The 25,121-nt window shown below is 36.9% G+C and overlaps 1 long non-coding RNA gene across 1 annotated transcript; it reads left to right on the top strand.

The window, feature by feature from the left end:
* The first annotated feature begins 824 nt into the window (after positions 1-824).
* On the top strand, positions 825-24,017 carry LOC129646369 (uncharacterized). Its single transcript, XR_008711894.1, has 2 exons — positions 825-1,027; positions 23,537-24,017. It is a non-coding gene; the product is annotated as an uncharacterized LOC129646369 (long non-coding RNA).
* The last annotated feature ends 1,104 nt before the right edge of the window (positions 24,018-25,121 follow it).

Genomic DNA, 25,121 nt, shown 5'->3' with positions numbered 1-25,121 from the left:
ACTTCACTATTTGGCTATACAGTTTATAAAAGTATTCGTTCCGCTACAATTTTTTCATTTCACTTTTTCCATTTGCCCCAAAAGTGTACACCAGTTTTGTAATCAATGAATAGAGAAAGGTATAAAAAAGAAAGGAAAAATCCCTTCAAATTCCACAATATGAACACAAGTAACCACAAATGGAATTTTGCTGAATAACTATAACAGTTTATGATTCAGTACAAAAATATACTTATCAACATATAGGAAGTACATAATTCAAGTAAACAAATTCCTTCTATATATGCTCCTTGGCAGCCCACTTCTCTCAACAAGATTTTGTAAAGGTTTTACCATATCAGTGTATATCTTTTTATACATTTCATAATTTACATAGCTGATGATTACATAAAAATCTTTAAGCACGCTCCCCCACTGAATCTTATATTCATGTATATTTATACCTTTGTCTAAGTATTTCCTCCAGATAAATTCCTACTTGGGAATATCTATTTAAAGAATACAAATTGCCCTTTGCAATACAAATATGACATTGACTTATTCAGGTAGGTCTATATTTTAAAATATGTCCCATAAGAATTTTTAACTTCTTCCTCAAAACCATGCCATAGCAAATACTTGTATAGGGACCCTGCCAAGCCCATCACCCCTCTGGAGAAAGTGAGGAAGTGATGCTTTCTGCAGGAAGTTGCTGTGACTCTTACATGCACTGAGGAGACATGCTACCCAGGACCACCCACTGAGAAGAGAGATTAGAGCATAAATCAAAAGGATGCACTCAGCAGCTGGGCCTGAAGAAGGACAACAAAGTTTGCTAAGTCTTAGGAAGAAACAGTCTGATGAAAAAGAGAGTAGCTAAGGAAAACCACTTTAGACAGGTTGATCAGAGAAGACCTCTCTGAGGAAGTGACATTGAGCTAAGTCCTCTATCACCCGAGTCAAGTTCTGTCTGTTCCAGGACAAGAACAAAGCAAACAAGTACAAAGTTCTGGAGCTGAGAAAAAAGCGAAAGTCCAGTGAGTATGGGGTGAGTTGCATGAGATGAAATTAGAGATGAGATCATAGAGAGAAATTTGGATTTTATTCTAAAAGCTGCAGATTGCCACTGAATAAATCTGATTATGTGAAGGGTGTGGGGATGGGGATATGAGGGTGTGTATGTGTGACAAAAACCAGCTTTAGAGTTCTAAAAACTCACTGGTTGCTTTGTAGAAAATGTTTTATGGTGAACAAAAATGAAAGCAGAGGAATCATTTAAGCAGTTCTAGGTGTAAAGAGTTGTTATGCTTTAGATTACGGGGTGGCAGCAGAAATAGAGAGAAGAGCCTGGTTTCTGCAAGATTTTCTGAGTGATCATAGGTTTTTATCCCTCTGAAGCTTTTAAAACTCACAAACAACAGAATAGTATAATTTTTAAAGCTCAGAATCTTAAGATTTTTACGGAAGGTATCAGAGGCTTAGAACATCAAGGAAAGCAGATGTTATTGTACATAGTAGAATTCTGGACTAACTCATGAAAATTAAACGAAGGTGTCATATGGGAAAAACGCAAGGGGATTATGGCCTTTAAAAGCCATGAAATAAAATAAGTAAAACATTTTCATTCTCCAGAAATATTGCGTATGCATGTTTGTGATATTATGCACTGCAGTATTCCCGCAGTACCTTTTTTTGCAGGCAAAAATCATTAACATGTTATCAATGTGTCCTCTAAAATAGGACACTGTCACTACTATGCATATTACTTATTGCTTAAACACTGCGCTTGCTACCAAAGAAAACTGAAATCCTAATCACAATAATTCTGACCATTTAAAGCAATGGGCAAAAAATGTCACTCAAAATTGTGACCTCATTACTGGAGATTTTGCTCCCAAGTTCAAGGGAAGTTGGGGCTGTGTGGACTAATTTTAAATTAACAAGCAGGATGACAGGACATCTTTCTAGAGGTTTTAGATTGGCAGAGAGGAGGCAAAGGATGAAAGTTAACATTATTTAGCCCTATTTTAGAAGGTATATCAAACTCAGTTACTCAGGGCTGATTATACAGTCAAATAACCAGTGTCTTGGCTTCTCTCCTTTCTAAATTCTAAAATGAAAGCATTTCACTAGTCTTTAAAATCCTGGTTTGGACTTCATATTGATGTCTGAGTGCCCTTTCAGTTGAGATGAACAGAGCTCATTCTAGTCACTTAAATACATTAGGAACTTGTTTTAATGATACACAAAGTAATATCAAGAAGTTCCACCATGTTGCCAGGCTTTAAGAAGACAGGACTATGTTCGGGGTCCAAACATAGCTTTAGTGGGATGGCAAATTCCAAGAATATAATTCCAACATGTATAATTATTCCAAAAATGTACAAGTATTCCTGAGAAGCAGGTACCCTTGATTTTTACTTTAACATTCTGAAAATATGCCTTGTATATGCCTCCATTATGTTTACAAATACATCCACTACCAGTTGATTATTTCTTATATTTGGCTACGATTTTAGAAAAAGAGAAAACTGGGCTGGTTGATGGCCATTTTACATTTCTGGGCAGAATTTACATTCAAGGACAAATCACAGATGCTTAGGGTTAGGAATCTACTCTCCCAGTTATCCCTGTTACCAGGCCTATGGGATAAAGCCCAAAAAGAACTACAAGAACTATTCCTTCAGTGAAGACTGTGGCCAAGTGATAGTTACAAAACTGTGGCATATGTGAAAATAACCCAAAGACCTTAATTCAGATGTGAATTCCTACAGTCATCAAATTTTCCTCTTCTTTAGTAGTTTTGCCTGGGTATCCACCAGTCTTCCTTCCAGATAAGGGCAGCCCTTATAGCTCAAATAAGAGAACTTACAATCAACTATAGGAAACAGCTGTATTTGCAGGTCAAAATAGTTTAATATCAACAGTTGCATATGGTTCAACATAACTAGAGGGTTAGAAGGTACTATCTGCCTTTATAAAGTTTCTTTTTAGCTGTTCAGTTACCTCTGATTCATCTTAATTCTTAGTCTCCATTTGCGCCATAGTCCTGTTACTTTGAATATTTCTCCTTAACACTGAAACTCTATACATATACAAACACATAGATATAAACTTTCTACCCATTTAATTTTTGAAAATGTAGCCCCACCCCCAAATTCTTTAAAGAATACACTTCCTGATTCTAAGCATTTATTATTATTCATCACAATGCATTTTTTGAATGTATGTACATTGCTTTATACAATGTACACCGCTTTATATAATCTTCCCTGTTGGCTCAGACGGTAAAGCATCTGCCTACAATGCAGGAGACCTGGGCTCAATCCCTGAGTCGGGAAGATCTCCTGGAGAAGGAAATGGCAACTCACTCCAGTATTCTTGCCTGGCAAATCCCATGGACGGAGGAACCTGGTTAGGCTACAGTCCATGGGGTCGCGAAGAGTCGGACACAACTGAACGACTTCACTCACTTCACTCACGTTGCTTTATACGTTCTGCCTCAGTCTTCAGTGATTTTTGTGTGCATGCAGTCTGAGTTGCCATCATATTTTAAATCCTTTTTAAAGGCAGGAACTCATTTACTACCATTTTTGCCACAATCAGTTCTCTTCACTTCTCCTTGTTCTCAGAAGTATGCCTGTTCTGGATGACTCATTTTGGGGTTGACTGAGGCTTCTCAGGTGGTACAATAGTAAACAATCTGCCTGCCAATGCACGAGTCACAGAAGATTCAGGTTCAATTCCTGGGTCTGAAAGAGCCCCTGGAGAAGGGAATGACTACCCACTCCAGTATTCTTGCCTGGAAAATTCCACGGACAGAGGAGCCCGGTGGGCTACAGTCTATGGGATCACAAAGGATAGGACACAACTGAGCATGCAGGCAGGCCAAGGCCTGAAAAATTAAAAAGCAATTGTATTTTCAGCATTATAAATGTATACTTTGTAAACATTTATATACTTTTCTATTTATTAGAAACTATTGTAAAAGATTTGGAGAGAGAAGAGATTGTAAAACTCATATCTATGTTTTCCTTATTGTATTTGATGATTTTATATAGTTTTATAATGACACTGTAATGAGGATTAGCTATACTGGGAGATTTATTATTCATGATTAACCTTTCAAATATTATTTTAAAATCAGTAGGATTTGGTAGATGGTGAAGCTTTCAGAACCTCACCATTTTAGATGATACAGGATTTCTCAAAAATGTTTTATAACTTAAAAATACAATCAGCCTGTGGTTAAACTGTGTAGCTCTGAGAAGTAGATTGGACCTTTCCAGTATCTACCTGGAAATTACTGAAAATTTTCTAATAATATTTTCTAAAAATGTGTTCAGCTACTCCTGCATAATGATTTATGACTAAAGATTATATTATAGACAATTTTGAGGATATTTTGAGCCTATGATAATTTCATTTTGCAGACTAGTGCTTAAGAAAAAATACACAGTTAAGTAAACTGTATCAATCTGATGGGAAAAAAATATTCTTTCCAACATGAGATCATCTCTTTTTAAGAGGCTCTCAGCTTTCTTATTAAATTTTTAGATAAATAATGATGTTAATGCAAATATTTAAGAGCTGTCTAATCATTTGGCAAGAAGAGATTCCCACATGGAAACAAGCCATTGAAAATAGGCCATGCCTTCAGTTAACACTGTGTCATTTTCCCAAGTGCTCTTAATAAATATTATTTGTTGATAATGGTTTATGAAGTCAACAATATGGGTAGTTTTAAAAATACTGGAGATTCTTATTCGATGATCACAGAATGCTGCCTGCATCATTTTGAAGAACTGGCCATTAGTTCTGTGATTCCTCAATGCGTCATTCCCCTTCTTGACCTCAGTTTCTTTTTAACATTGTTGGCCTTGTTAGCATACTTAACCTTGAGTTTCAGGGACAATGAATAATACTGGAAGTGTATAACCAAGAGGTGAGAAGGGCCACTGTGTAAATGAAAGAATGTATGTTTTGTATATTATAGTACAAGTCAGACCAAGGCAAAGCAGTGGATTTAACAGAAGGCAGATTTCAGTTGGAGAGAGGAAAGGACCTTATAATAGTTCAAGATAATGAAGACCAAATTGCTTCTCCAAGCACATTCTCCCCTCACTGGTATGTTTCAGGAAGAACTGTACTCTCGAGGATGGTATGAAAAGAAATCTTGCATTAGTAGGGAGTTTGTACCACTGGATGATTCCTAATGTCCCTTCTACAGAAGCACTTATAAATCTAGGAAAAGCTAGCCACAACAATGTACTTTATTGCTAAAAATATCTCCCAATAAACTCATTATGTCTTTCAAATTTTACCTTTAATCTCAAATCTTAAATTCATAAAATTGGCATAATCTTGGTATTTTTCTTTCATGCATAAAGTTAAAAAGTATCTGAATGTAACATTAGTCCCTTGAACTTGAGAAACAAATTAAAAGTTTTGACTTTTGAGTCAGGAAGACCAAATCCTACTCAGATTTCCAAAGTATTTAGCTTCTGAGCTTTGGTTTCCTCATCAGGAAAGTGGGAATAAAATGGCTAATAATTGTATCCTGACAGACATCACATATTATGCTAGCAAAGATAAGACACTTTGGAGATACAGACACTTCTCTAAGACTTGCCATGATATACAGACTGGTAAGTCTTGAGTTTTCCATCTGATTAAAATTTCTGCTGATGTAAAACACAACATAAAGACACCAAGAAAAATAACACACCTTATAGATGGTCTTCCAATCTGCTTAAGAGCATTGCTAAAGCCAAAATCTTCATCTTATCAATGTGGGCATTAGGTTAGTCACATTTTTTTTCATGGTATTGTTTATTCTTGTCTGTTATTGGTTTCTAAGCAAAAAAAAAAAAAAAAAAAAAGGAGTTTCCTCCAAGAGGATGAATTAGCTTTTTTTAAGAAAACATGTCACTCAAGTCATTCAAATAAATCTTCAGCATCTGAGAAACTCCTTAAGAATTGTGCTTTTATCCTTGACTTTGGGAATCAAATATCATCAGAGATGCTGTAGAAATTGGGCTCTAGTAACAAACACTAAAATCTACTAGATTTGAAATATGGCCCAGATTCTTTTAGGGCCAGGAATAAACAGACAACTTGGGCCTGTGGAAAGCCAGATTTGTGCCAACTTCGACATCTGGATCTCCTTAGGTAGGCTACACTGGGTTTCTGTCACTAGGGCCAATGCTAAGGCCATCCTTAGACACAGCAGCCACTTCAGAGTCAACCTTTGGAAACCAACTACAGATCATTTCTTCAGGTGGAAAATATGAAGAAAATTTCAGAGGTGTGATTATCCATGCCTGACCCTTAAAAACAAATAGAATTATTTATACAGAAGAGACTAGATATATTTATAAAATGTATCTTATGTGTCTTGAACAAGTTACACTTGGTCACTTGATATAGTGACAGTAATAAGAGAGACAGAATTTAGGGTCAAGTCAAAATTGACAATTGTTGAAGCCTAAAACCCATCATCTTATTAATCTATGCTATAATTACTGGTTTATCTTCTTTCCTTGCACCATGTTATCAAGTCCTCCTGTGGAGAGAAAATATTATTCCCTGAATCTGTCAAATATTTGAGATTTACAAGACACTTTGAGAATGTGCTAATATAACAAAAATAGCAATAAAAAAATGAAAATTGGTAGGTAGCTGATACCCTTTAATGGTTCCATGAAAATAATTATAAGCAACTTTTAGTTTTAAGTACAACTTTAATTATATTTCTTCATATAAAGCATACTGACAGTTTTATACTGATTTATTGGCTTATCAGTACTTATTATTGAATTTAACAAATAGCCAGGAAGCCTGAATCTAAAGATAACTATTGCACAACCAAAAGGACCCTGGATTTGGAGACAAGAATCTGAGATCTGATCCCAATTTCCCTACTGAATCGGTGGATGACAACGGAAACTGATTTCAGCTCTCTGAGCCTCAGTTTCCATATTTGTAAAACAGAGAAAATCATTCTTTCCTTGTTAATCACATACAGTCACTGTGAGAATTGGATGATATACTGGATAAGAAATCATGCTGAATGCCTCAACGAATCATTATCTCTATTTAGCCCTAGACTAGGAATCATTCTTTGCAATTAAAGCAAACCATTTTCTTCACAGTAGCTAGAATCATGTCATAGTATTTTTGAGAATGTTGACTTTAGCTATTAGAAAATAGCTACATTTATAGCATTGACTAATTGAAATAACACAGCAAAAAAAAACCAACAAACGTGTTAATGAAATTCTTCCATTTTCTCTCACCCCTAGGAGATGCAAAATATTAGAAACTGTCATTGTCCTCACATCTCCACAACAAACATACTGTTTGAACTGAAACAGTGCTTTTTAAACAGCAAAAATAGACATGATCTCTTAAATAAACTACTATTATGATCAATAATGGCTATGAAAATCTTTGACTGAAAAGCTAAGCAAGAACTTTACAATGGACAGATAACACTAATAATATGTATGTAAATCCAATGAACAATCTAAATATTCCAAAAAGAGACATAATAGATGTCATATGATACCATGGAAAACAAACACCACTTTTATAGCTTCCTTGCAAAAATTCAATCCTGAGTCTGGTCAAAATGGGATAACAAATGATGTTAAACACCACCACAGAAATGCAATCAGCAAAATCCAGCACATAGGAAATTCTTTCATAAATAAATAGCAATAGAGTGAGAGGAAACTATTCATTTGAATATCTTGTGTTCATCATTCAGTTGTGTCTGATTCCTGGCTACCCCATGAACTGTAGCCTATCAGGCTCCTCTGTCCATGGAATTTTCTGGGCAAGAATACTGGAGTGGGTTGCCATTTCAAGAAACAAATGCAATACTGGAAACGTGTTTGGGGTCTGAGCTGAACAAACAAAATGTAAAATATATATATACACACACACACATACACACACATGTATGTATATATATATGACAATAAGGGAAATTTGTACAATGTATATTTATGTATGCTAAGAATTATTTTAACTATTTTAGATATGATGATGCTCTATCTTATATAAAAGCATTCTTACATTTTAAGGATACAGACTGCAATATTTATGGATGAAACAATATTATGCTCGGAGCTTTCTTCAATATATTCCAATGACAACAGCAGACAGTGAGAATCTTACCCCATGCAGCAAGTAGAACTAGAATCAATGAACAGTTATATTATGTGTTTTATACACATACATATAATGCTCTCAATAATATAATTAGAAGAATATACATAGGATTGCATGAATTCTCAATTACTGGATGTGTTCCTAAATATAGAGTAACACAAGATACTACAAATCTCTTATAATGACACTAAGTAACAAATTCATTTTCCAAAGATGAGAGACTACATCAGTTCAGTTCAGGTCAGTTCAGTCGCACAATCATGTCCGACTCTTTGCAACCCCATGAATCACAGCACGTTAGGCTTCATTGTCCACCACCAACTGCCCGAGTCTACCCAAACCCATGTCCATTGAGTCGGTTATACCATCCAACCATCTCACCTTCTGTTGTCCCTTCTCCTCCTGCCCTCAGTCTTTCCAGGCATCAGGGCCTTTTCAAATAGGTCAGTTCTTTGCATCACGTGGCCAAAGTACTGGAGTTTCAGCTTCAACATCAGTCCTTCCAATGAACACCCAGGACTGATCTTCTTTAGGATGGACTAGTTGGATCTCCTTGCAGTCCAAGGGACTCTCAGAGTCTTCTCCAACACCACAGTTCAAAAGCATCAATTCTTCAGCACTCAGCTTTCTTTTTAGTCCAACTCTCACATCCATATATGACCACTGGAAAAACCACAGCCTTGACTAGATGGATCTTTGCTGTCAAAGTAATATTTCTGCTGTTTAATATGCTGTGCAGGTCGGTCATAACTTTCCTTCCAAGGAGTAAACATCTTTTAATTTCATAGCTGCAATCACCATCTGCAGTGATTTTGGAGCCCAAAACATAAAGTCAGCCACTGTTTCCACCGTTTCCCCATCTATTTGCAATGAAGTGATGGGACCAGATGCCATGATCTTCGTTTTCTGAATGTTGAGCTTTAAGTCAACTTTTTCACTCTCCTCTTTCACTTTCATCAAGAGGCTCTTTAGTTCTTCTTCACTTACTGCCATAAGGGTGGTATCATCTGTATATCTGAGGTTATTGATATTTCTCCCGGCAATCTTGATTCCAGCTTGTGCTTCTTCCAGCCCAGCGTTTCTCATGATGTACTCTGCATATAAGTTAAATAAGCAGGGTGACAATATACAGCCTTGATGTACTCCTTTTCCTATTTGGAACCAGTCTGTTGTTCCATGTCCAGTTCTAACTGTTGCTTCCTGACCTGTATACAGGTTTCTCAAGAGGCCAATCAGGTGGTCAGGTATTCCCATCTCTTTCAGAATTTTCCACAGTTTATTGTGATCCACACAGTCAAAGGCTTTGGCATAGTCAATAAAGCAGAAATAGATGTTTTTCTGGAACTGCCTTGCTTTTTCAATGATCCAGCAGATGTTGGCTATTTTATCTCTGGTTCCTCTGCCTTTTCTAAAATCAGTTTGAACATCTGGAAGCTCACAGTTCACGTATTGCTAAAGTCTGGCTTGGAGAATTTTGAGCATTACTTTACTAGCGTGTGAGATGAGTGCAATTATGCGGTAGTTTGAGCATTCTTCAGCATTGCCTTTCTTTGGGACTGGAATGAAAACTGACCTTTCCTAGTCTGTGGCCACTGCTGAGTTCTCCAAATTTGCTGACATATTGAGTACAGCACTTTCACAGCATCATCTTTCAGGATTTGAAATAGCTCAACTGGAATTCCATCACCTTCACTAGCTTTGTTCATAGTGATGCTTCCTAAGACCCACCTAGGTTCGCATCCGGGATGTCTGGCTCTAGGTAAGAGTGAGTGATCACACCATCGTGATTATCTGGGTCATGAAGATCTTTTATGTACAGTTCTTCTGTGTATTCTTGCCATCTCTTCTTAATATCGTCTGCTTCTGTTAGGTCCATACCATTTCTGTCCTTTATCGAGCCCATCTTTGCATGAAATGTTCCCTTAGTATCTCTAATTTTCTTGAAGAGATCTCTAGTCTTTCCCATTCTGTTGTTTTCCTCTATTTCTTTGCACTAATTCCTGAGGAAACCTTTCTTATCTCTCCTTGCTATTCTTTGGAACTCTGCATTCAAATGGGTATATCTTTCCTTTTCTCCTTTGCTTTTCACATCTCTTCTTTTCACAGCTATTTGTAAGGCCTCCTCAGACAGCCATTTTGCTTTTTTGTATTTCTTCTTCTTGGATGGTCTTAATCCCTGTCTCCTGTTCAACGTCACGAATCTCTGACCATAGTTCATCAGGCACTCTGTCTATCAGATCTAGTCCCTTAAATCTATTTCTCACTTCCACTGTATAGTCATAAGGGATTTTATTTAGGTCATACCTGAATGGTCTAGTGGTTTTGCCCACTTTCTTCAATTTAAGTCTGAATTTAGCAATAAGGAGTTCATGATCTGAGCCACAGTCAGCTCCTGGTCTTGTTTCTGCTGACTGTATAGAGCTTCTCCATCTTTGGCTGCAAAGAATATAATCAATCTCATTTCAGTGTTGACCATCTGGTGATCTCCATGTGTAGAGTCTTCTCTTGTGTTGTTGGTAGAAGGTGTTTGCTATGACCAGTTGTTTCTCTTGGCAGAACTCTATTAGCCTTTGCACTGCTTCATTCTGTACTCTAAGGCAAAATATGCCTGTTAGTCCAGGTGTTTCTTGACTTCCTACTTTTGCATTCCAGTCACCTATAATAAAAAGGACATCTTTTTTGGGTGTTAGTTCTAGAAGGTCTTGTAGGTCTTTATAGAACCATTCAACTTCAGCTTCTTCAGCACTTCTGGTCAGGGCATAGACTTGGATTACCATGATATTGAATGGTTTGCCTTGGAAACAAACAGAGATCATTCTGTTGTTTTTGAGATTGCACCCAAGTACTGCATTTCAGACTCCTTTGTTGACTATGATGGCTACTCCATTTCTTCTAAGGGATTCCTGCCCACAGTAGTAGATATGATGGTCATCTGAGTTAAATTCACGCATTCCAATCCATCTTAGTTCGCTGATTCCTAGAATGTCGATGTTCACTCTTGCCATCTCCTGTTTGGCCACTTCCAATTTGCCTTGATTCATGGACCTAACATTCCAGGTTCCTATGCAATATTGCTCTTTACAGCATCAAACCTTGCTTCTATCACCAGTCCCATCCACAACTGTGTGTTGTTTTTGCTTTGGCTCCATCCCTTCATTCTCCACTGATTTCCAATTGAATATTGGGCACCTACCAACCTGGCAGGAGTGGCGGTTGCCACGGTGCAGGAGCAGCCAAGAAGAGCTACCTCACAACCAAGGTCAGGGGCGGCAGCCAAGAGGAGCTACCCCACGTCCAGGGTAAGGAGCAGTGGCTGCGCTTTGCTGGAGCAGCCATGAAGAGATACCCCACGCCCAAGGTAAGAGAAACCCAAGTAAGACGGTAGGCACTGAGAGAGGGCATCAGAGGGCAGACAGACTGAAACCACAATCACAGACAACTAGCCAATCTTATCACATGGACCACAGCCTTGTCTAACTCAATGAAACTAAGCCATGCCCTGTGGGGCCACCCAAGACGAATGGGTTATGGTGGAGAGGTCTGACAGAATGTGGTCCACTGGAGAAGGGAATGGCAAACCACTTCAGTATTCTTGCCTTGAGAACCCCTTGAACAGTATGAAAAGGCATAAAGATAGGACACTGAAAGATGAACTCCCCAGGTTGGTAGGAGAGAGTACATAGTTCTTGGAATAAAACTTCACACCTTTTAGAATGGCTATCACCAAAAAGATAAGAGATAACAAATGCTGGTGAGGATGTGGCCAAAAGGGAACCCTTGTGCACTGTTGGTGGGGAGGTAAATTGGTCCAGTCATTATGGAAACTAATGTGGAGATGCCTCAAAATATTAAAAATAGAGCTACCATGTGATACAACAATTCCACTTCTTGGTATATATCTGAAGGAAATGAAATCACTGTTCCGAAAACATATCTGCACCCACATGTTCACTGTGGCGTTATTTACAATATTTAAAACCTGGAAAAAATCTAAGTATCCACATATGGATAAATGGATAAAGAAAATGCGAAATACATATATACACACACACACACACACACACACACACACATGTGTGGATACACACACAATGGAATATTCTTCAGCCATTAAAAAAGACACAAAGGAAAATCTGCCAATTGTAATAACATGGATGGACCTTGAGGATATTATGCTAAGAGAAATAAGTCAAAGAAAGACAAATTATATATGTTCTCACTAACATGTGGAATCTAAAGAAAACTCAGAAAAACAGATCTGAATGTAATCATATGATTTATTAATATGTACTAATTTACATATTAATAATTGCTGTGTTTTTTTCTGTATTAATTTTTATACTTAAAAAGCTCAATCTGTTTCCAATGGAAAAACATTTCAGAACTGAAATTTAGAGTTTTAAATGTCAAGGTGGTCAAGATCACAAATGCCAGGTTTGGCTAACTGTCAAAAATTTTTCCTCTCTGTTAGAACTCAGCAGGTACTTGTGAGTGCATTGTTATTGCTACTAGAAGGTTTGGGGAATTAAAATAATTATTCTTAAAAAAAGCTAATGTAGAGTTTCTACATTTTAGAACACTGAAAAGGAAAAAAGATGAGCTATCCATTCCTCATGTTAAGAGTTGCTGCTTAACTAACAGCAGTGAAGAGTGCTCTTAAATCTTCTACAGTAAAGTAGTCCCTTCCATGTTCTGGGAAACAATAAAAGTAACGGTTTTCTTAACTTCCTTTAAACACACACACACATACACACACAGCTAATGAATGGCTATTTTAAAGTCAAAACATAAACACCAAATGCTAGGACTAGTCAATTTCTCAGGTGTATCTTGCAATCCATCTGTACCATATGTTAGAATCACTTAATATACCTTAGAAGTCTGTCTAAACCCTTAGGGAACCATAGTTACTTTTTTCTTGGAACTTTCTGTTTATCACAATATCACAATCAAAGAAAGGAATTTGTCCTCTATAGAACAGGGGATAATAGTCACCATAAGAAGTCATTCTGTAACATTTCACTCTTTGTCTTTGAGAATATTTCGATTTTCTTACATATCAGAAAGTAAAGTGTTCCTTTGGATTCTCACTTTTACCAGGCTCAAACAACTTCAAGTAAATCTGTGACTTAAGTAAAATTTATGTGCATAAAGACCACTCAATTCTCAGAAACTTGTCTTAGGTTATCAAAGTCTTCTCAATGCCAAATAGTGGTCAAAATGTATACAACCCAAAATATTTCTCTACTTCAATGGAGTTACTTAATAACCCCATTTATTTCTTTCCTGTATTTCCTGAAAATCTATCTTCTATTTCTACTAGAACAAGTTTTGCAGGTTTAAAGTCTAAAAGCTAAAATTCAAAAAAAATAAAGAAAACCAAAAGCAATCTATTTTCATTATTCTGCAACAAAATTAACTGGATTAATGCACATGACAAGAAAGTGTTACAGTAGAAGTCCAAGCCATAGTGTCAGGGGCATAAATTCTGAGTATACTTTGCAACCTTTATTGTTTTATTTATGTAATTACCTGAAAATATAAAATCTAGAACATTAATGATGAATAATTTTTTTTGGTAGAATCCAGCCAGTTACCAAGCAAAATGGTTAAATTCATTAAAGATATACATCATGAGAAAGGAGAAAAGCCAATGAAGAGTTTTAAGACCAGTAAGCAAGCCCTCTATTCTGACCACAGTATCTGGTGTGATCACAGGCGTGACATTCAGAGACCTAGGTGGGGTTCTCTCTGAGCACATTATTTAAAACACAAAGCTTGATCTGAGTCAGCTAAGCTGACACATAGCTTACAGAGGGTACACCTTTCAGTTTCTCAATGTTCAGTTACTGCAATGGAAGAAAAGTGCTGCTTCTATGAACTGTAACTGACATTAATTGTATGTGTCTGTATTTCATCTTCACTGGGGGAAAAAAACCTGTCAGAATATAAGAATTCATGAAGAGGAAATATTTACTGTATTATTCTTCGGTAGCCTTTTATACTTTCAGAATGTTACAAAGCAGACAAAAACGAGTCATTGTCCAGAGATCACAGAGTAACAAAGGGGAACAAACCTTTCAGAAGTGCTAATATTTCAGAGATTGTTTGCTGCATGTAAATTGACAAAAGAAAAGTAATCTGAATTATCCTCCAATTAAAAAAAAAAAAGTAATCTGAGTTTCACTTTCTCAAACCTTAGTATACTGTTAACTATAGTAAGGGGAACTAGACTTATCTGTTAGAAAAAAAAAAAGTAAATAAAAATGCCCTACATCTGAATCAGAGGAATATAAGTTTACTTTTAACCTCTTCCCAGAAATGGATATTAAATTTGGGCAATCCTGTGTAGTGTTTCAGCCAGTATAGATTAATATTAGAAAAAGTAAACAAAGCCTTGCTCTCTTCAAATATGCAGAGAACATTTCCTTTAAAGAAGTGTGGATATACTGCACTTACCAAACTCAGAGACTTAAGGGATTAGAAGTGGCCTTAGAATTTGTCTAGTCTCATCCCCTGCTTCAATTAACTATTGGCTTCATAGGTGGGACAATGGAGGCCCAGAGAGCATCCTGGACTAAGCCAAGGTCTTAAAGCAGTGACTGCTGCTGCTGCTAAGTCGCTTCAGTCGTGTCCGACTCTGCGACCCCAGAGACGGCAGCCCACCAGGCTTCCCCGTCCCTGGGATTCTCCAGGCAAGAACACTGGAGTGGGTTGCCATTTCCTTCTCCAGTGCATGAAAGTGAAAAGTGAAAGTGAAGTCGCTCAGTCGTGTCTGACTCTTCGCGACCCCATGGACTGCAGCCTACCAGGCTCTTCCATCCATGGGAAGGTGGTATTAAAATTGAACTATGACAATGTGTGTGTCCCCAGAGTTTCCTCTTTTAATGAGTACAACACACTGTTGCTGATATCTTGATATTAAACTCTGAAAACTTATTTTAAACTTCACTGTAAACTCAGTACATTCTTTCAAAATGTTCATATAACTTCCCACAGTTGCCCTTTTCTTATCTTTGGAACAGCACAATAAACTTTAGATGTTGGAAAACACAGACACTATATCCATCAGCAGACAGTAAGGCAGAATTGTGTTCCTTCCTCCTCATTATGAAAGTTTTGTTGTTTCTACATTTACACAACATAGGCATAAATCTTTAACAAATATTTTCCCAAAATCTGAAATCATACTTACTGAACAGCTGAAATAATCACAATAAAGCTTTGCTGATTTTTAAAAATTGTGAGATGTCCCCCCAGTTCCACTCCAGTATTCTTGCCTGGAGAATCCCATGGACAGAGGAGCCTGACAGGCTACAGTTCATGGGGTCACAAAGAGTCAGACATGACTGAGCAACTCACACACACACACATAACATAATTATTTTCAGTGATAAGGAACAACATTGTTCCTAATCAAAATTTACAAAATGAAGGTAGAATTCACTCCAAAGGAACATGTTTTGTAGACCTGGGATATATGGAATTTATTTTTCCAAAAGGCAGTGACCTCATTGAAAATAGGACTGAAGTAGACTTAATGTGCTTATGTAAAAATAGCAGATACATATTCAGGCTTTATCTATTCATGTTGAGATATACTGAGAACCTGGAGAAGATTATAGAAGGAAAAAAAAAAAACCACATATGGGGGCTACAAGAGAATTACAAGAGGTAGGGTTATTTGACCTGAAAAAGGAATAAAATATGATTCTACATGGGCCTCAGCAACTACATGGAGGTCTTCATTATTGAGAGAACATACCTTTTTAAAGCTCTAAAGAAGATCAAAGACAAATAAAAGAGATTAGATTTGTTAATAGAATTTTTAATGAGACCACGAAGAGATTGTAGAATTCCTGCTATATTAGTCCACATCCTCCAAGGAACAAACAACATGACAAAATTAGATGTTCAAGAGATTTATTGGGAAACACACATATGAAAGATAAGAAGAAGCCCAAGCGGGAGTAGGTATGGTAAACTTGCAGGGCGTGATGCAGGTCTGAGAGCTGGAAAAGGACAGAGGGAAGAAAGCAGAACTGAATAGGAAAAGCACAGTTCTGAGAAAGTTTGGGCCAGGCTTAGAGTCCCAGAAAAAGGACTGCCTTCATAGGCCTGCCTCATTTCCTGGATAGCCTGCTGCTAGTACTCCCCACACTGGCTGGGAGAAGCCCAGGAAGAATGCAGCTTTAATCTGAACATTTAGGTAGATCAGAAGGTGTGACCACTGGAAAATGTCTACCAACTATGTCCCTAGCAGCAGCTTCTCCTGAGGGAAGATCTGAGCCAGTTCACCTGAACTGTCTCCACAGGGACTTAACAGATCACAGTCATCAGTAAAGTTATAATTATTCTAATTTTAAAATGCCAGGGATTGAGGAAGTGAAAGTAATAACCATTGGTTAACCCTTCCATCACATTCAATTTTGTTTTCAACATTTATTTGGCAAATGTTTAAACAAAAAGGTACCAAATTTTAAACTGAATTATTCAATCTCAGTCTTATGTTTCATAAACTAAAAACATTTGGTTCATTTTATGTTAAGTAAGCATTTCACAAGAGCTGGTAGATTGAATTAAAATAAATTTTAATTCTTTTTTGAAGATAGATCACAGCATATTGCCTTTTATTCTTCTAGACTGAATTAAAGCACATTGCTTTATGTGCTACAGCAGTTTTAAATGTATTTAAAGTGTTTTTTTTTTTAAATTAGAATTATGTGCAATAGTCTAACAGTTTAAGTTTAAAGGAGGCAATTAGCTGGTTACAACTGAAACTACCATCCCCTATTTAAAATAATGAGGTCTGACAGTTATGGAATCTGAATTATTCATTGATAACTAGCTTTTCCTCATCTGCAAACCACGGCTAACATTAATAACAGAGGTGTAAGTGTGATAACCAAAGAGTCTGACATTAAGAACACACATGAAAAGTGCTAAATTCTTATTTAATTAAAAAGGATCACGATAGCAATATTTTTCCTGAGAGAAAATCATTAGGCAAAATGTGTTTCCTCATATGCTTTATCTTTCCCTTTTCTGATGTAGATTTTGCATAAGGAAATAATTGTTTTTGATTGCATACAACAAAATAATTTCCTACTTAGGTACTGTCAGTAAAATATAAGGAAACATAAACATTTCTAATTGTTAAATATTGAAGATAATCATTTTAGAATTCTAGTTCTCTTGTAATCCCTAGAATCAAGTAAATCATATATTCCAACTTCCTAATTGAAAGAGAAAAGTAGACCATAATAAATTACATGCAAAAAGGCAAATAACTCAATTGATGATCATTTAATCGAAGTGAATGCTGTGATTACCATGAACCAATTTACTTATTGGCAGTGTAGTACAAAACTCATGGAATAAATCAAGTTGTTGTCCCCATAATTTTGCAACAAAGAAAGAAAACTTGCAAGAGGTCACTAAGCATAAATCCTTATTGTCCTTTACAGTCAAAGTGCTCTAACTAGAGGAACGACTACCCTCGTATGAATGTATGCATGCGCAAAACTAAAAGGCATGACTACAAACTGTCCCTTTGTATACTGAAAGCAAGGTTTGCAAAAAAAAAGTAAACAAGCAAAACTATAAAACCTATCCCCTGGTTTGTTACCCTGGTGGCCCTATGTACCTCTCAACGTTGGGACAAAATGAGAAATTCAATTTCTAATTTCCCCATGCTCATACTTAGGTTGTCTATAGCCTACAATAATAAGATTGACTATATGACCCACTAAACTCAGGATAGCACTGGCTTATGCCTGTTGTTTCACTGTAATTATTAAAAACATATATACAGTGATCCTGTTTATCTCCAAATTATCCTGATTTGGCCATCCTATTAATAATAGTAATAATCATCCCACTTATTGAGGACTTACTATAAGGCAGGCCCTGAGCTTGGGGCATGTATTACTGTTATCTGCAATTCACATTTTAAGAAAACTGAACTTCTGAGAGGTCAAGTAACTTGCCCATTTAGGTTGAATGTCACTTTTGCCACCCTGAAAAAAAAATAATGCTCTTATTCATTACAGTAGATTCCTGTTGCTCTTCAATTCATGAAAATTCACTCCATGTTATAGAAAATTGTAAAATGACAGACACACATACATCTTATATTGGAAAAGACTCTGATGCTGGGAAAGACAGAAGGCAAATGAGAAGGGAGTGGCAGATGATGAGATGCTTAGATAGCATCTAACATGAATTTGAGCAAACTCCAGGAGACAGTGAAGGACAGGGAAGCCTGGCATGCTGCAGTCCGTGGGTTTGCAAAGAGTCGGACACAACTTATTGACTGAACATCAACAAAATACATCTCATATGTGCCCTGACATCAGAAAGCCAAAGAGTTTTATAAAGCATGAGTGGCAAAATAATTTCAGGCTGAGAAATTTACACAAAGAAAAATATACATCCATATAGATGAAGTAAGATAGCACAGCCAGCTAATAGTGCCAGAAAATTCCATATGTTTCAAGTTTTCTCCCTGGTATTCCTCAGCAGCACAACCTAGGGAAAGAATAAGTGACTCTTGTTAAGACTGGAGTGTCCCAGGAGTCCAAGTAAAGGATATCCCAAAATGGGCTTTCAGATATGTCTCCGTTACTGGATTTATGGCTCAGTGCCTATGCATTTGTAACACAGTGGTCTTTTAGTAAGACTTTCAAAAGGAGGATTTGAAAAATGGCTTTTTTTATTAGTGCAGATATATATGCCATAACCTGATTTTTTTCCAGTACAGATGTCAGTGACAGTATACCTATCATGCTCTGCAGATTGTGTCATTGGTCAAGAAAGGAGAGAAACCCCAATATAATGATTAATAATCAATGTGTCTGGCCTTTAAGCCCACCCAGAGGAGAAATGAAACACTGATACAGAATCTCTCCCTGAAGGAAGAAAAACACTGAGGGTGGAAAAAGAGGGCAGGATGAGCTACCCTTAGAGGAATATAAATAGTGGAGCTGTCGAGTGTTGGGTTCTGCTTGGTTTGGTCTAAAATGTTGTAAGTGAATGATACATGAAGTTTACATCATAGTTTCTTTTTGTAATAAAACCATTAATATAAAATAAAGCAAGTAAAATATAAGAATATCATTTTAGCGGGTTTTTTTTTTTTTTCTTTTGACAGCTGCCCTGATGTGTCCCTTTTTTTCCCAGCTGAGCAGCACAGCTTGAAAACAGATAAAGGAAGATTTGACCATTGTGCCTATTACTAATGATATCTGGGCAGGGAATTATTGCAGTTTATTCCCAGACTAGAGTCTAGTGAGGCTATCTCTTTAAAAACACTAATCTGTATGCTTGCTGTTGCCTATCTCCTTAATTTTTAACTCTTTTCTCCTCTCCTTCTCTCTCTGTTTTCCCCTGCTGACTACATTTGTCCCCTAAAAGAAAATCTGGCAGAGGTATCTGAAACTCCAATATACAACTGCACTGATTATTTTATGCTAATGAATGAACTATCTAGCAATATAATATTTCACTTTTTGTGCCCTCCTGGTGGGAGCATAAGATAAATTCTGGAGTATCTTTAATTAACTAAAGGAAGCAGAAAGAAATCTCTGTGGATTAATAATATTTATGGCCCTAAAATGAATAAAATAACAGATGAGGGTGGGAGGGGGCAACTAAATGGTAGACAAATCTTAGAGAGTTAATTAAAACAAAACTCATGCTTATTTTGGCCTTTTTATCTGCATATGGTTCTCATGGCAGGGAACAATAAATAGAGAATTCTAAATGTTCTCATTCTTCCTCCAAGCCTAGTTAGTTTAAATATACCACCCTCCTACACACCTCTTGCTCCCAACCTCCACGGCCATCCCACACACATATTCTATACATAACTACTCAGACGTGGCCCTGACACCTTCTCACAAAACTCCAGACTTTGTTCACATTGATGGTGGAAAAGCTCCTCAGGCAGGTGCCCTCCCTCAGTATCCGCTTGATTTGCAGACTGAAATGAATTACTCAAAATAAATGAAGCTTCGTCCATGCTAACAGCCTAACTGCTTTGTTCCCAACCATGGAGGGAGACTATCATTGAAGATTCTTTAGAAAGAACAAAATTAACTCACAGAATTTGTTTGGCTCTAGTTATTTTCCCAAAAGGTATAGTGAGAACCACGCTATTATCAACAAAACTGGTTATCAGAAAAAAAAAAAACTTTAAAAGATTGAATAGAATGCATGGTTGACAGCGGTCAACTAATCTGAGGCTGATAAAAGAAGAAACAGGGAATGGGTCAAAGACACGCAGATTGGATTGGCCTAGATATCTGGTCTGCAGTAGACACTCAAGTCTTGAAGACAAATGAACAGCATCTTCTTATTTTAACTATATAGGAAAGAAAAAGAAACAGACAAGTTTGGGATAAGACTTGTATCTCTTAATGGGATTGTAAATTAATTTCTATTTCATTCTCAATATTTTTATATTTTAAAAAATTTATACAAGATAAATTACTCCCACAATGACTACTGCTACTAGCAGTATAAACACAGTAAAAGGATATATCAATATAACTACAACATTGTTGCATATAACTAAGTAACAGGTTCAAGAAATATCCAAGCCCAGTGCCGAAAGAGAAACCTGGAGCCCCTTACCTGGAAATTAAAATAATGCCTTCTTTAAAAAAGAGTTTTGACATCTTCATAGTCTGCTATAATAGTTCATCCTATAGACTAGTTAAAATGCCATGATAATTGATAATCCTTCAGCAAAAAGCTAAATACATCTAGATCATTTTCTAGGCTCAGTATTAGAGGGAGGTCACTCTGACATCATCTTCAAATAACTATGATTCTTCCTGAGCAAAATCTCATATTTTCCACATTAGTTCCAGCTTCTACTCTACAGGGTGGAATGTCAGTGAATCCATAGCTGTGTGAAGCAGCTAGCACTTCTTGCTGCCAGGTTACACCAAAGACAAGTGGAAGTTCCAGGCTTAAATAATTGGTTCTCAAGTTTATAATAAGCATAGTTTAGTATTAGTCGCCCAGTTGTGTCCCACTATTTGCAACCTCAGGGACTGTAGCATGCCTCTGTCCCGTGGAATTCTCCAGGCAAGAATACTGGAGTGGGTTGCCATTTTCCCTTCTCCAGGGATCTTCTCGACCCAGGAATCAAACCCAGGTCTCTTGCATTGCAGGCAGATTCTTTACCATCTGAGCCACCAGAGAAGCCTGCTAATAAGCATATCTTTCTTCATTTTACCAGGGGCATATGATCTCCCCTGGGGAAAGCTGGGGCTGCCAAGTAAGGTTGTGCAAGTTGTGCACACAAGTACTGAGGCAAGGAGGAATACGTGGAACTGGAGTCCAGCTCAGACCAACCCAAAAACCTTTGTGCCCTGGCTTGAGACTACATCATTTGGGAAGAAAGGTCTTTTAGTATTTCAACCACCCAGAATGAGTGCCTTTTTGTAAATTTATCCTCAAAGAGGGAAGCTTTTATAAATTCACAAAAAGGTGCTATATGCGCTAGCAGTGACCATGAGGGAAGCTCGGTTTGACAGCCTCTTCGTTGTTCAATTTCAAACATCCCCCAAGATTTTGAATCTTTGAACTCACTGTTGCAACTTCCCTGACCTATGTCCCATGCCCTTCAGGCTCTATTTGGAAATAAAATCTGAAAAATAATTCAGACTAAATATTAATGGTTAAGATTATAATGTGTTTGTCTTTCTAGAAAGCATTTTCACATTTTAACTGATGGCTCTGACTTCTTTCTAGAGTCACAGGAGACTATGACAGGAAGTCTACCTACTTAAGGGCACAGCTGGTCCCTCCAGCTCTTCTTTGTACTTCAACGATATACTTTATACATTCTTTAAATTTGATCCAGGGTCTATGCACTCAAAAAATGTGGAGGTTGTACAAAATCATTGGCTCAAGATATAAGAAAATGAAGAAGTCAATATCCGACTATATAGAAAGAGACTTAAAAAAAATCTCAGCTCAGATCCTGAACTCTTATAACCTGTGTTATTTTAGTCATGTCACCTCACTTACTTGAACAATATAGGATTATTTTGAAGAATAAATTAGACATTTAAGGCAAAATGGCAGAAAAACAGCATGCACACAAATACAATGTGTAAAACTGGAAGCTGAAAAATTCATAGCTTTATGGATCTGGTACTACATATACTACCAGCATACAAATAAGCCAAAGATGAGTTCATCAGATTGGGTAATTTTAATAGAAAAATGCAATCAATAACACAAGGGTAGTGACTTTTTAAATTTGTCTTTGAATTTATTCATAGTACTTCTGTGTTAAGATGAAAATTAAAGACTATGGGCATAGATGTGTTTGAAACATCACCAACCATACCAGCCTTACCATGGCAAAATATTTCTTTAACATTAGAATTCCTTCTTGGCCTCTCCCCTCATGGGACTTGTTCTTTCACTGGAATTACTCATTTTAATTGAGAATTATAAAACCACATGGGGGTATCATCATGCTGAGATGAAAATGACTGAAGTTTTTATAGACTTCTTTTGTGTGGTAGCATGATGATGGCAAGCTCTAGCTTAATTTAATAGATAAAACAGTTCTATTTCTTAAATACAGAAAACAGATGAAATAATGTTTGCTTTTCACAGCCCAGGTCTAAATAATTATATTCCTAATTTTCATCTTCCACTAAAACATTCACAGAATCTTTCATCAATAAAGTGTGCCATTTCTTAACATTATTGTAACTGATTTTTAAACTGTTTCTATTAACTTCAGGAAAACACACTCCCACTCATAGTTCCTTTGAGTGTCTTAATATCCTAAAATTTTCCATGATTCCATAGCCAAATTGTACTGTGAAAACCCTGCCCTATAAACAAAACATAAAGTCAGTGAAATGTGTAAAGGAAAAGGTTAGTGGTATAACAAGATCAGTTTGTAACAAAATATTTAAACTCAGACTGGGAATTCCCTGGTGGCTCAGATAGTAAAGCATCTGCCTACAATGCGGAGACCCAGGTTCAATCCCTGAGTTGGGAAGATCCCCTGGAGAAGGAAATGGCAACCCACTCCAGTACTCTTGCCTGGAAAATCCCATGGACAGAAGAGCCTGGTAAGCTACAGTCCATGTGGCCGCAAAGAGTCAGACACAACTGAATGATTTCATTTTCATTCTATACAAAATAAAAACATTAACAATTATATCTTAAAATTAATCCTGCACATAGCATGACTTTGCCCAAAATGAGACAGCAAAAGGAGTATTTTTTTAAAAATTACTAGGTATCGATACTAAGATTCTAGAATTGCAGACATTTTTAAAAACTGTAACATTAGAAAGAGCTATGGAAATGATGTGATTCATATGTTTTCCTCTTAAAGATAAGGAATCTGAGCTCCAAGGGTCTAAGTATTTTGCCCCAGATCAAAAAAAGATTAGAGTCTGAGCCAGAGGAACCTGGTTTCCTGATTCCTATTTGAAGTTTCCTCAGAACACTGTGAAGCTACTGGATCTGGATTCTACTGGAGGAAGGCAAATGGAAGGACATGTTGATGGAAGCTGAAGTTAGAGAAGGACAAGGAAGAAGCCTGCAGGAAAGTAAGAAGGAGCAAGTGCGTCTGCACAGAAATCCATCTTCCCGACTTTCCTCACATGGACCTCTCTCAGTCTCCTTGCATTTGTTTTTCTAGTCTTTGTTCCTTTTAAAAAAAAAACGCCTTCTTATGACTTTGGAAGAAGTCCCATTCACATTAATTTCTCATTTGTCAAATGGTCCATCTTCTTTAAAATCATTTCCAAAATGTTAGCTTTCATTGGAAACCTACTATCATAATAAAAATAACTGACATTTATCGAACAGTCGACCTGTGCTCCCAAGTGAAGAACAAAGATTGATGGCCACCTATAACTGTCACAACTCCTCCTCACAGGCTGCGTACGTAGCATGACTGTATTCCACTTGGAATGCTTACTGTTCTAAGAAGTGTGGAGGCTGCAGTTACAGAGTCTGAGATGAAGTCCTATCAAGACTCTGCATCTTAATAGCCATGCTTCATTAAGCAATTTACTCTTGGCTTTAATTTCCTCATTTATGAAATGGGTTAATAGTATCTCATTGATTAAAGGAAGTGATACTTTTAAAGCATTTAGAACTTTTCCTTGTAAGCCTCTGGTAAGTTTAGATATTATTATTAGTTTATCTTTAGTTATTTAACTAAATTCCGCTTCTAGACAGAAAGCTCATTGAAAGCAAGGACCATGTGTGACTCATGTTGAGTGCTTTTCTCAAAAGAGGTGTTAATTTGAATGCAGTCCCTGTGATAGAGATACACACTCGACATATTGCCTCTTCCTGGGCACACAGCTTAATTATAGTCCCCAGCCCTTTGTACCAAGGTGAAGCCATGAATTGGATCTCACTAATGAACTAGGAGCTGCAGTGACTTGTCTCTTCCAGGATGATTAAGTTAACAATGGCTGTGCCTTAGCCATTCTTTCTGTCTTCCTGATTGGGGGTTGGATGTTGAATTTCATGCATTGGAGATAGTGGAACAACTATCAGCTAGGCTCTCTAAATAGCTACATGGAGCAAGCTACCATCTCTAACCTGCACTGAACCATAACGTGAGAAAGGAGAAAAAAGTCTTTGACTTGTTAAGTACACTTATATTTTGCAATTGCTTGTTACAGAAATTAGCCTGCTCTGGTGAGTAAAGTCCCTGTCAGTCAGACATCTCTGAAGAACATGGAAGACAACAGGAAACAACCACTGAGAAATGGGTTAGTTGCTTTCAGTTTCCCCTGCAGCACTTCTCTCTGAAAATTTTCCTCCCAGAATCACAAGAAATTATTTAAACCCTTTAATATATTTTTCTTATTAAGTGTCCATATCAAAGACTTTTTAATGGCTTAAAAACCATTGGATTGTGGAATAAACTCATATTTTCTTTATTTTCATAGCTTATT

Source organism: Bubalus kerabau, chromosome 3, assembly GCF_029407905.1.
Source record: "Bubalus kerabau isolate K-KA32 ecotype Philippines breed swamp buffalo chromosome 3, PCC_UOA_SB_1v2, whole genome shotgun sequence".
Classification (NCBI taxonomy): domain Eukaryota; kingdom Metazoa; phylum Chordata; class Mammalia; order Artiodactyla; family Bovidae; genus Bubalus; species Bubalus kerabau.
Note: the sequence above shows the minus strand (reverse complement) of the source record. Positions and strands in the feature narration are given on the sequence as shown.